The 12,389-nt window shown below is 42.4% G+C and overlaps 1 protein-coding gene and 1 non-coding gene across 2 annotated transcripts in view; one reads left to right on the plus strand and one right to left on the minus strand.

The window, feature by feature from the left end:
• The window catches only part of LOC103108069 (acid-sensing ion channel 2), a 351,524-nt gene that overhangs the window by 285,182 nt on the left and 53,953 nt on the right, over positions 1-12,389 (plus strand). The window lies entirely within an intron of this gene.
• Positions 2,633-2,739, minus strand: LOC132542230 (U6 spliceosomal RNA). The gene has a single exon (XR_009553336.1). It is a non-coding gene; the product is annotated as a U6 spliceosomal RNA (small nuclear RNA).

Here is a 12,389-nt window from a genome sequence, read left to right on the forward strand (position 1 = left end):
AGGACTACAACAAGGCAGGACTAGAATGACTTCACAACCTGGGACTACAACAAGGCAGGACTAGAATGACTTCAGGAACCCACCAAATCACTGGTGAGTGCCAACACGTGTGGCATGGACAGAGAGGAGCCTAAGGAGAGATTGAGTGGCTGGTAACAGTCTAGCAGTTTACCAGTTGAGGCACCTCCAATCTCTTTTACCAACAAAAAGATGGCTGAAGGGAGGAAAGAACTCCCATAAAACTCACCATATGCAATTGTGAGTCTACATTGCTACTGCCTTCAGAGGCTGGATCACCTAGTGGGGGTTGTATTGTTATGTGGAAAACTGAGAAATGTTATGCACGTACAAACTATTGTATTTACTGTTGAATGTAAAACATTAATCCCCCAATAAAGAAATTTTTAAAAAAAGAAAGAAAGAAAGAAAGAAAGAAAGAAAGAAAGAAAGAAAGAAAGAAAGAAAGAAAGACTAGAAAGCTGTATAAGGCCAGGGAAAAGCTCCCAAATATGGGTAAAGTACATAAATATCATTAACTGTAAAATCTTATCAATCAAATTCAGGCCCATGTCTACTCATATTTAGCACAAAAGCCTGTGTAACTTCTGCATCCCTACCAGTCTGAGCATGGTCATAGCTAGAAACATTCTAGGCTGCACTCATTTCAGAACCAGTCAGCGGCAGAGTATGTTGACCCAGCCTCCCTCCAGAGAGTGGGGTAATTTCTGCCATTATTGTTCTACATTGAAGGCAAAGTCCTGCAGAGGCCCATAGAGGATTTATGATGTTGTTCCTGATGGGGATGACCAGTGATGATGGAAAGAGGGATACTTTAGAGGCCCAGGCCCATTATATCTATATAAGAATCTAAGGATTCCATGACTAGGGCCCTGGGTAATGGGGTGGCCTGGTAATCGAAAGGATCATCATTAAAGTGTGTCAGTCTCTTGCACTTATCCAGCTTTTATAGTCCTTACTTTATCAGACACGGTTGGAATTAGAGTGATTGAGAGAAGTGAAATAAGAAGTAGGTGAGGAAGGTATCTAGATTTAAGTAGAAAATATTTGATTAAGTACCTTATGGCATCTTTTTTTGGTCCTTCTACTTGCTTGCTGTACTTACTGAGTCACTGTAGACTATTTAAAGTACATATTTTCCCCAACTTATGGATACATGTGTACATGTGCCCTGTCTCATGGGCCCTGGTCTATATTTAGGTTCTGTGGCTTTGTTGGCAAGTGAACCTGCCGAAACAGAACTAAGGAGTCCTATGAGCTAGGAAAGGTCTCTCACCTGAGTATTGGGGCTAGAAGGTTGACATTGTAGACCTAGTGCCTCTGGATAGTCTGAAGTGGAACATGTAGAGGTGGCACTGGTTGCATTGGTTTGGTTGAGATCAACAGATGCAGTATTAAATGGTGTGGATCAAGAGAAGCATGAAGGGAAATGAGCAAAGCCCCAGAGGTTCCAGGACTGGGAGAAGTACAGGTTTATAGAGAATGAGGAAGGTTCCTCACTGTCTTGGGTTTAAGAAGGCAATAGATAATTATTATTATAACTAAGTTATTTGGGAACTTGATTTAATTTGAAAATACCATGGTAAAGATTTACTGTACCGTGGTCCGGGAGGTGGCGCAGTGATAAGACTTTGGACTCTCAAGCATGAGGTCCTGAGTTTGATCCCCAGCAGCACATGTGCCAGAGTGATATCTAGTTTTCTCTCTCCTATCTTTCTCATTAATAAATAAATAAAATCTTTAAAAAAAATTTACTGTACCATACATGACCTTACCATGATTTGTGTCATTTAATACTATTGCAAATAACTATAACTTATATACTAAGACCAATTACTTCTGGTCTCTTTGGTCTAATATTATAGCTAATTTAATATTTTTTAAAATGTTATTATTAGAAATGCATTAATGGGAGTCTGGCAGTAGTGCAGAGGTTTAAGCGCACATGGCACAAAGCACAAGGACCGGCAGAAGGATCCCAGTTCGAGCCCCCAGCTCCCCACTTGCAGGGGAGTCGCTTCACATGCAGTGAAGCAGGTCTGCAGGTGTCTGTTTTTCTCTCCCCCTCTCTGTCTTCCTCTCCTCTCTCCATTTCTCTCTTTCCTATCCAACAATGACGACATCAATAACAACAACAATAAAGCAACAAGGGCAACAAAAGGGAATAAATAAATAAATAAATGCATTAACAATTTAATTCTAGTGTTTAAATTTAATCAGTTTACTCACTTGAGACCTTAAGTGCTTAGATTGAAGGAATATATACTCAGAACTGAAGTCTATGTATTAAAAAGATCCAGACATTCAATCTATTTTCCCCTCTCATATTGATTAAATAATGATTTATAAAACTATGGGTTAATAGGAGAATATAGTAACACCATTTCTGCCACCAAAGATCTGTGTCCCTACCCCCACCCCCCTACAGTGGAGCTGAAAATCTATTCTTCCCCACCCCTTCTCAGAGTTTTTTACTTTGGTGCAACTCCAAACTCGGTCAAATTCTGCTTTGTGTTTCCCTTTCTGTTCTTTCTCAACTTCTGTTTATGAGTGGGATCATCCCAGACTCATCTTTCTCTTTCTGGCTTATCTCAATTAACATAATTCCATCTAGAAAAATATGGAGCATTTAACAAATCTGCATGTCATCCTTATTCAGGGGCCATGATATTCTTCTCTGTATCGTTCCAATTTTAGTATAGGTGCTGCTGAAGTGAGCACAGGTGTGAAAGTCTTTATGCATAACCATTATGCTTTCTTCCTGGCCCTCTCATAACTTCTTTCTTAAAGTTTATTTTCAATCATCTTTATTTATTGGATAGCAGCCAGAAATCAAGTAGGTAGGAGGAGATAGAGAGGGAGAGAGACCTGTTGCCTTGCTTCACCACTTGCAAAGATTTCCCCTTGCAGGTGGGGACTGGTGTCTCGAACCTGTGTCCTTGTGCATTGTAACATGTGCGCTCAACCAGGTGTACCACCACCCAGCTGACACACCCCCCCCATAACTTCTTTATTCAGTCATCTATCATTGAACATTTATGTTGCTTCATATTTTGACTATTGTAAATCTTGCAGTTCTGGACATAGAAGTGATTAAATCCTTTAGAAACAGTGTTTTCATGTCCTTGGACTGTGTGCCTAATAGTGATATTGCTGGATCATTAAGTAGTTCTGTTTTTATTTGTTTAAGGATTCTTCATACTGTTTTGCACAGGGGCTACACCAGTATGCATCTCCACTAACAGCACAGAGACTTCTCTTTATTCCACATCCTCACCAACACTTGTCGTTTCCTTTTTGCTGACATAAGCTCTATTCATAGATGAGAGGTGGTGTCTCATTGTGGCTTTAATAGTACTTTCCAAAATGTATCATACACACTACTACAAGTGTACTTTTTCTTATTTCCAATAAGGTAGGAATGACTAGAACCCATGTTACAGAAAATAAAACTGGATCACGGGGAAATGTCCAAGGATACACAGCAGGAAAATAGGACAGTCTGGAATTGGTGTTAGCTAAACACCAAAGCCTAGAACTGAGACCATTCAGAGCATTTCTAAATGGCCTCCACTTGCCCTAGAGTGGTCTCCTTTTATTCTGCTCAGGGAACAGGGTAGACTCTGAGGAGCTCAGGGAGGGGTGACCCAGGTACAGAATGAGGTCTCCACTGAGTAGGTTCTACGAGCAGCTTCAGGTAAAGAAGTTCAGCACAGCAGTTGAAATGGAAAGTACTAGACCTAGGAAAGGAGGAGAGGGAAATGTACATACATGTGCTCAGCACAGAAACAGCACCTTCCGTAAAGGATGGAGAGAGAAGAAGAAGAAACAGCAGCAGCCTCCAAGAGTCCTGTGGGCCCTACTTTTGCTTTGTTTCTCCAGGAAGATCTCAGTGTGTGCTTATTGTGGACTGGAGAAGGGACAGGAAATAAAGGGAAATGTAGAGCCCCCACTTAAAGGAAGAAATAACCTAGCATATTTCTCTCTGTATATTTTATAGTTCTATCTTAGGGCTCTTAGGGTTGCGAGTAGCAGAAGACCTCAGAGGCTAACTCTAAGACAGGACGATGACTACTGAAGGCTGCAGATGGTCTTACAGAAAACAACAACTCAACTTAATGTTATTTGAAACCACACCCAAGGAGCTGCTCTTTCTTCTCTCCACTTGTTTCATATGTGTGTAGAACACTCCATCTCTCTCTCTCTCTCTCTCTCCCCCTCCCTCCCTCTCCCTCCCCCTCCCCCTCCCCCTCTCCCTCCCTCTCCCTCTCCCTCTCTCTCTCCCTCTCCTCTCCTCTCCTCCTCTCTCCTCACCTCTCCTCTCCTCTCCTCTCTCCCCCTCCTCTCCTCTCCTCTCCTCTCTCTCCTCTCTTCTCCTCTCCTACTCTCTCCTCACCTCTCCTCTCCTCTCTCCCCCTCCTCTCCTTCTCTTCTCCTCTCCTCTCCTCTCCTCTCCTCTCCTCTCTTCTCTTTTCTTCTCTTCTCTTCTCTTCTCTTCTCTTCTCTTCTCTCTCTCTCTCCCTCCTCTCCTCTCCTCTCTTCTCTCTCCCCTCTCCTCTCCTCTCCTCTCCTCTCCTCTCCTCTCCTCTTCTCTTCTCTTCTCTTCTCTTCTCTCTCTCTCCCTCCTCTCCTCTCCTCTCTCTCCCTTCTCCTCTCCTCTTCTCTTCTCTTCTTTCTCTCTCTCTCCCTCCTCTCCTCTCCTCTCTCTCCCCTCTCCTCTTCTCTTCTCTCCTCTCCTCTCCTCTTCTCTTCTCTTCTCTTCCCTTCTCCCCCCCCTTGCACTTCCTCACTTCTTTCTCCTTCTCTGTTGCTCTTTTTTCTTGCAGAGGGCTTGATTAACATCTTTCCTTCTCTTTGTCCTCTGTCTCTTGGCAGGCTCCTAATCTTGCTTATTCATTTACTCCTGGCTTGTGTTCCTGGTAACCTCTGCTTACCCAAAGCCCATGGTATCTGGGTCCTCTCAGTAGGAATCTGTATGGGACAGATTTTGAAAATCACCTCTAGTGCAATTTGTTCACTGAAATTTGACTTGCCCTTTTGTCCCCCGACGTCATTTCCCATAAACCCATAAGGTGCTAGCTCCCCGTAACATCATAGCCCATGAGTGGAATGACCACATTTGACTCCATCATTCCTTGTTCTTGGACTCACAGAACACCAGTGTGACAGTGGTGATGAGTGAGCACCATGTGCAAGCTGCTTCATCCAGGTTCCCAAATTCCAGCCAACTTGCAAAGTAAGCCTCCCTGTGCCCATGTCAGAGATGGGAGACTAAGGCTGAGTCAGGAGGAGACACAATTCAAATCCAGACTTGTCAGTTTTCAACGTCTTTACTCCTACTGTCACTCTGCCCTGCATCTGAATTCATAGGTCACTCAGGGGTCAGCTCTGGGAGCACGGAATTCCTGGTAACAGAGAGGAGAGGAAGTCCTCAGTTAAAGAGACTTCATTTCAAGCCTCCACATCTCTTTATAATGCCAGCTTCCTTTTGAATGTGATATTACCTTTACACACTTTGAGGAAGCAAAATCATGATAGCAAACCATTTCCTAATACATAGCAAACATTACTATTGTGGCTATTTCCCAGGCCTTACCCATTTCTTCAGTTGGCCCTCATAGGAATAAGTATGAGTCATCATTGACATTATCCAAGGAAACATGCTTCCTTTTTGTCCACACACCATGGCAACAGTCAAAAACCACAGGATTGTACTGTATAAGTCATGTGTCTAGGCAACACAGGGGCCCACCTGGGACTGCATCATTGTTGCACAGTTTTCCCTCATGCTTCCTAGCAGAGGACTGGGCTATTCATCTTCTTCCCAGTGGGAAATGCAAGTGTCATTACAGATCAGGAATGAAAATTGAGATGACTGTGTGCTGATTTGCTGTGAGGGAGAGAAGAGACAGGAAGTAGAGCCCTGGAGTGTAAGGCCTGGGGAATAATCCTGACTTACTCTCTCTCTATATATGGATATAGATATGTAGATGGATGTATATGTATACATAGATATATAGAGAGAGATTTATAGATAAGTATATATATAGAGAGAGATCAGTTGATTGATGGGCAAGTCATTGATCATCAGTGATCAACCTGGCAATGTGCATTTGACTGTTAAGATAATCAGATTGTAAAATAAAAAATAAACAAAATAAAAGCAAACTTGAGTTCACTTCTCTGAGTTAAAAGGCAATGAAACATAGTAGAATCAGGGACAACTCTTTATTTGGACAAATCGTTCAACATGTCAAAATTATCTGGGGTTGAGATGGCTTGGACTGCCAATGGCAGTAGAGGCTCTAACTCCTGCTTCCACCAAGATTTATTAAGAGTTTTATTAGGTTTTCTCACTAATGTGAAGGGAAATATACACCCCTCTGTTCATAGCTACATTATTCCCAATAACCAAAGAGTAGAAGCAGCCAGAATGCCTAACAACAGATGACTGTCTAAATTAGTTATAGGATATATATACTCCATGAATACTACTCTGCTATCAAAAGAGACATACTGTGTCCTTTGGGACAAAATGGGGAGAACTTGAAGTGGTTAGTGAAAGAGATGAAAGACAAGTAATGGATGGTTTCATTCATGTGTGGAACTGATATGCATGAAGAAAGGAAGAAAGGAAGAAAGAAAGAAAGAAAGAAAGAAAGAAAGAAAGAAAGAAAGAAAAAGATAAATAAAGGGAGAGGAAGAAAGGATGGATGGAAGGAAAGAAGGGAGAAAGAAGGAGAAAGATTAAGAAAGAGAGAAGGAAAGAAGGAAGGAAGAAATGTTTCTAAGACTGTGAGAATTATGGTGGTCATCTTTAGGAAGTAGGAGTGGGGGCACAGAACTTTGGTGATGAATGTGGTGTGGAACACTACTCTGTAATCTTACAATCTTAGAACCTGCTGTTAATTACAAATAGAAATGACAAACACTAAATTAAGAGATAAACACTGAAAAGAGTATGTTTGCTAAGGGACCACATAGATAGTATAATGGATATGCAAAAAACCTTCAAGCGTGCAGCTCTGAGGTCCCAGGTTCAGAGTCTGTCAAGGTTTGAATTTCTCACCTAAAATAGCCTCCCCCACCAAAAATGAAAAAAAAAAAATTTTTTTCAGATTAATGGGCAATGAAAAAGGTAGACAATGATAGCTTAAAGATGCACACTATGGAGTTGGTGTATTGCACCAAAGTAAAAGACTCTGGGGTTGGAGGTGGGGGGGGGGGGCGGTTCAGGTCCTAGAACATGATGGCAGAGAAGGACCTAGTGGAGGCTGAATTGTTATGTGGAAAATTAAGAAATATTATGCATGTATGAACTATTGTATTTTACTGTCGACTGTAAACCATTAATCCCCTAATTAAAATTTTTTAAAAATAAATAAAGATGCACACTATAAGCTATACAGCAACTATTAATTATCAAAAAAAAGCTATAGTTAATAATCCAATAAAAAAGAAATCACAAAACATACTTTAACTGAGGGCAGAAAGTGAGCAGGGGGTTGGAGAGCAAATGGGATCGGTAAAACACACATAGCAAGATGATAGACTTTAACCTAACACATTAATCATCACATTAAATGGAAATTGTTTAAGCACAGCAATTAGAAGATATGTCAGACTGATAAGAAATCAAGTCACAACAACATGCTAGTCTCAAAATGCATTTTAAATGTAAAGATACAAGCAGTTAAAATAAAATATTTGAAATCCATGTACCTTGCCTGCACAATCAAAAGAAAATTTGAATGATTATGCTAATATCAGGAGAATTAGCTTTCAGAGTAAATAATATATCTAAGAATAGACATGGCCCTGTCATAATGAACGGTCAACTTCTCAAGAAGACATAATAATTCTAAACATTTTTGTACCTTGTAGCAGAGTTTCAAAAATACATAAAGCAGAAACTGGAAGAATTTCAAAGAAAAGTATACAAATTCACTATTTTAGTTGGGCATTTCAAAAACCCTTTCTTGATAATTGCCGCTACAAGTACACAGAAAGTAGAGATCGATTTAAACAATGCTACCAACCAATTCGACTTAATGGGCATTTTTACAACACTCCCTGCAACAGCAAAATACACATTCTTTTCAAGCACACAAAAAAGATTTGCCAAGTTAGGCCCTGTTCTAGATCATCAAACAAACGTCAATAAAATTAAAAGGAATCACATGATACAAAGCACATTCGTTAATCATAATGAAATTAAAAAATCAACAACAGAAGGAAACCTGGAAAATTCCTGCAAATAAGTTGAAGCATATATATATTTCTAAATAATCCATGAGTGAAAGAAAAAAATCAAATTGGAATAAGAAAGTATTCTGAAAAGATTCAAAATGAAAGTCCATCATGTAAAACATTGTGAGTGCCACAAAAGAGAACTGAAAGAAGAGTTTCTAGAATTAAATGTGTTAAAAAAAAGATAGTGGGAGAATACAGGTCCAAAAAGGATGACAGAGGACCTATTGAGGGTTGTATATGGAAAATTGGGAAATGTTATGCATGTACAAACTATTGTATTTACTGTCGAATGTAAGACACTAATTCCCCAACAAAGAAGTTTTTTAAAAAAGTAAGACTGAAATCAATGACTTCAGCTTCCATGTTAAAAAAAAAAAGCTAGAAAAAGAGCAAATTAAACAGAAATGTGTAAGCACAAATAAGAGATAACTAAGAGCAGAGCATAAATCAATGAAATATAAAAATAGAGAAAAGCATATAAAATATATAAAATTAGAGAAAAGTTGGGGGTCGGGCAGTGGCGCAGTGGGTTAAGCATATGTGGCACAAAGCGCAAGGATCCCGGTTCGAGCCCTCGGCTCCCCACCTGCAGGGGAGTCGCTTCACAGGCAGTGAAGCAGGTCTGCAGGTGTCTGTCTTTCTCTCCCCCTCTCTGTCTTCCCCTCCTCTCTCCATTTCTCTCTGTCCTATCCAGCAATGAACAACATCAACAATGGCAATGTATATTTATCTTCAATAAAACCAATCTAATGTGGATAGTATCTTTACAGTAGGTCCCTATCCACTCATAAAGGTGACGGTGATTAATTTTCACTGGCCAACTCATGTAGGGTCAAGTGAAGCATGGTTTCTCTACTCTGAATCTGGGCAAGTACAGCCTCTACCTTATGAACCCCCAATACCAGGACAATATGAAGTTTTTTAAGCTAATCATTCCCCAGTCTGCTTGTGTCCAAAGCAGATGGGAAGCAAATGGATACTCCTAGGTCCTCCTCACACCTACTACAATCAGACTCCCTGGAGGTGGGCCCCAGGAATCTTCCTTTCTAACAAGTCTCTCCATCATGTAGATGCACCCAGAGTTAGAAAACTACCACTGGGCGGTGGCACTCCCAGAAGAGTGCACAGACCATCGTACCATGGGCCTGTATTCAAGCCTCTGGTCTCCATGTGCAGGGAGGAAGCTTTTTGTGTGATGAAACGGTGCTGCAGGTGTTTTTCTTTCTCTCTCCCTTCCCACCCCCCTCAATTTTTCTGTCTCTTATCAAAAAAAAAAATTTTTTTTTAAGAAATGAAATGAGGGGGCTGGGTGGTAGTGCAGCAGGTTAAGCACACATGGCACAAAGCGCAAAAACCAGCGTAAGGATCCCAGTTCGAGTCCTCAGCTCCTCACCTGCAGGGGAGTAGCTTCACGAGAGGTTAAGAAGGTCTGCAGGTGTCTGTCTTTCTCTCCCCCTCTCTGTCTTCCCCTCCTCTCTCAATTTCTCTCTGTCCTATCCAACAACAACAGTGACAACAATAGCAACAACAATAAACAAGGGCAACAAAAGGGGGAAAATAGCCTCCAGGAGCAGTGGATTTGTAGTGCAGGCACCATGCCCCCAGCAATAACCCTGGAGGTTAAAAATAAATGAAATAAAATGACTGCTGTGAGTGGTGGTGGATTTGTCATGCAGGCACAAAACACCTAGTGGCAAAAGAAGAAAGGAAGGAAGGAAGGAAGGAAGGAAGGAAGGAAGGAAGGAAGGAAGGAAGGAAGGGAGGGAGGGAGGGAGGAAAGAAGGAAGGAAGAGAGGAAGAGAGGAAGGGAGGGAGGGAGAATAGGAGGGAGGGAGGGAGGAAGGGAAGGAGGTGAATCAAGCAAATAGGGCCAAAGACCCGTATGTGATGCCTAAGGTATGCAGTTGTTAGCCCTGACTTGGTCCCCTTGGGACCCAGTCCCTCTTCCTTCAGCACACACCCAGCCAACCACACACATTCACACTGGGCTGATGATGCTGTGGACGTAAGCTGTCAGGGACTTTGGAAATCTGGAGAGAGCCAAGTATAGCTCGACCTGGGCCTCTCAGCAGATGGCTGGAAGCTTTGGAAGAGGCTCTCCAGCTTCAGAAGAAGCCTGAGGCCACTGGAGAAGCCCTGCAAATACACCCAGCTCCTCCTGGTGACAGCAGCTCTGCAGCTTGAAGACACCAGCTCAATGGGATATTTCACTCCTACTTAATTTAATCACCTGCTCTGCCCATTAATTTCTTCCTGAGGGCAGTCCCTGATGGGAGTGGCCTCCATTTTTAATGAGTCATTCATTGACCAGTAAACTTCACAGAGTGACCCAGGCCACTCAGCCCTGAGCAGCCCACAGATGATGGCTCAACTTAAGAAGAGCATGAAGAGAATGCAAAATGCAGATGCACAGTGGTGCCCAGGAACAGAGCTGAGTAGAGTGTACACCAGAAATTTAGTGAGAGGATAGGGCAGGGTCAGGAGAGTCCCAAGGGTGGGGGCCAGGAAGGGGTGGGGCAGTACAGGCATCTCATGTCAATAAGGAAGAGAGGCTGAAGTGTTTGTCCAGGCCCAGCTACAATTCTGTCACCTAAGAGGGTACAGCTACAGCTGCCATTGTCCACCTGCCTTGCCACTGGTGCCTAAAGGGACAGTACAGGCTTCTATTCTCCAAGGTCTGCCTTCCTTTTCTGTATGCAAGTATGACTTAAAATGGGGTCCCAGTATCTGTGACCTTAGGAGAACCACTGCAGTTTCCAATGGAGGCCATGGGGACAAAGAACTCTGGTGGTGAGAAAGGTGTGGAATTATACGCCTGTTATCTTACAATTCTGCAAATCAATATTAAATCACTAATAAAAAATTTTTAAAGGGGACCCCAGGAGGATCTTATTTATAGTGAGGCTCTGAATAAGCACTCCTGGAAAATAGCTATGGTGTGTGTGTGTGGCGGGGGGAAGGGGGGGAGTTCGTTAAAGGAGGAGTGAACTATTGCAGTGCTCCTTCAGTCTCAATGTGTTTAGAATCACCTGGGAAATCTTGCAAAAATGGAGGTCTAGATTCAGCAGGTCTAGGGTGGGTCCTGAGTCTCTGCATTTCCATTTCCATCCAGCTGCCTTTTCTGATGCACTGGTGTTGCTGATGCAGCTGGTTCGTGAATAGTTCCAAGTGGAAAACATCCAGGAGTTTGATGACTATGTCTTTGATGGTAAAGATGAAGTAAACTGAAGGCTGTGGATCCATGGGGTCATGGAAGCTTTACAATGTTCGAATTATGAGGGGCTAATGTATGGCACATTTCATCAGAGCTGAGATAATAGATATGGTAAGGCCTTAGGTAAGAAGGATCCTGCCAATTAATGGTAAGAAGCCACTGGCTGTAAGACCTGATATAAAAGATATCTTTTTTTTTCAGAGATATAAAAGGTGTGACTTAGAATTGATGGGCTAAGACATTTTATTTATCTATCATCCTTCTCAGCATAGGAGGCACAGAGAGAAGGGACTTGTCTGGGCTGCTTGGTCAACAAGAGACAGGTTGCCATTTCATGTCCCATGAGGCCTGAGCAGGTGCTCAGAGAGCATCACCAGGCCAGACCAAGGAGGGAAGTCTCCCGGTGATCAATGGGGTACAGGCATCCTCCGAGGGAACTGCTTCAGCCCTATACTCCAGGCTGAGCCCTGAGGAGAATAATTCCTTCCTGTCCCTTGGCAGCATATTTCTGCAAAGAAATCTCAAGCTCAGGGCCTCTCTTGTCTGATTTTACATTCAGCACACCCGCTGTTGTCTATTCAGGAAACGCCTAAAATAAATTAAACCCCAGATGGTACAGTTGAGCCTCTCTGCCTTTGGCCTTTCTTCACGGGGTTTAAAAGGAAAATGGCTGCCCCATCTTCGCTCAGTCCTGTCTTCTCCATGATAAGTGGCAGAATTAAATAATAGAACGGGATCACCAAGGGCAGTGATTCCCAATCCACACGCTGCGTCTGAATTACCCAAGAGGACCTGTATAAACCACAGATGCCCTGGGCTCACTCCAGAGATTAGAATTCAATTTTTGTGGCACAGAGCCCAAATATCAGTGCTTTTTTGAAATCCTCCTAAAGGATTCTAACCC

Source organism: Erinaceus europaeus, chromosome 12, assembly GCF_950295315.1.
Source record: "Erinaceus europaeus chromosome 12, mEriEur2.1, whole genome shotgun sequence".
Taxonomy (NCBI): domain Eukaryota; kingdom Metazoa; phylum Chordata; class Mammalia; order Eulipotyphla; family Erinaceidae; genus Erinaceus; species Erinaceus europaeus.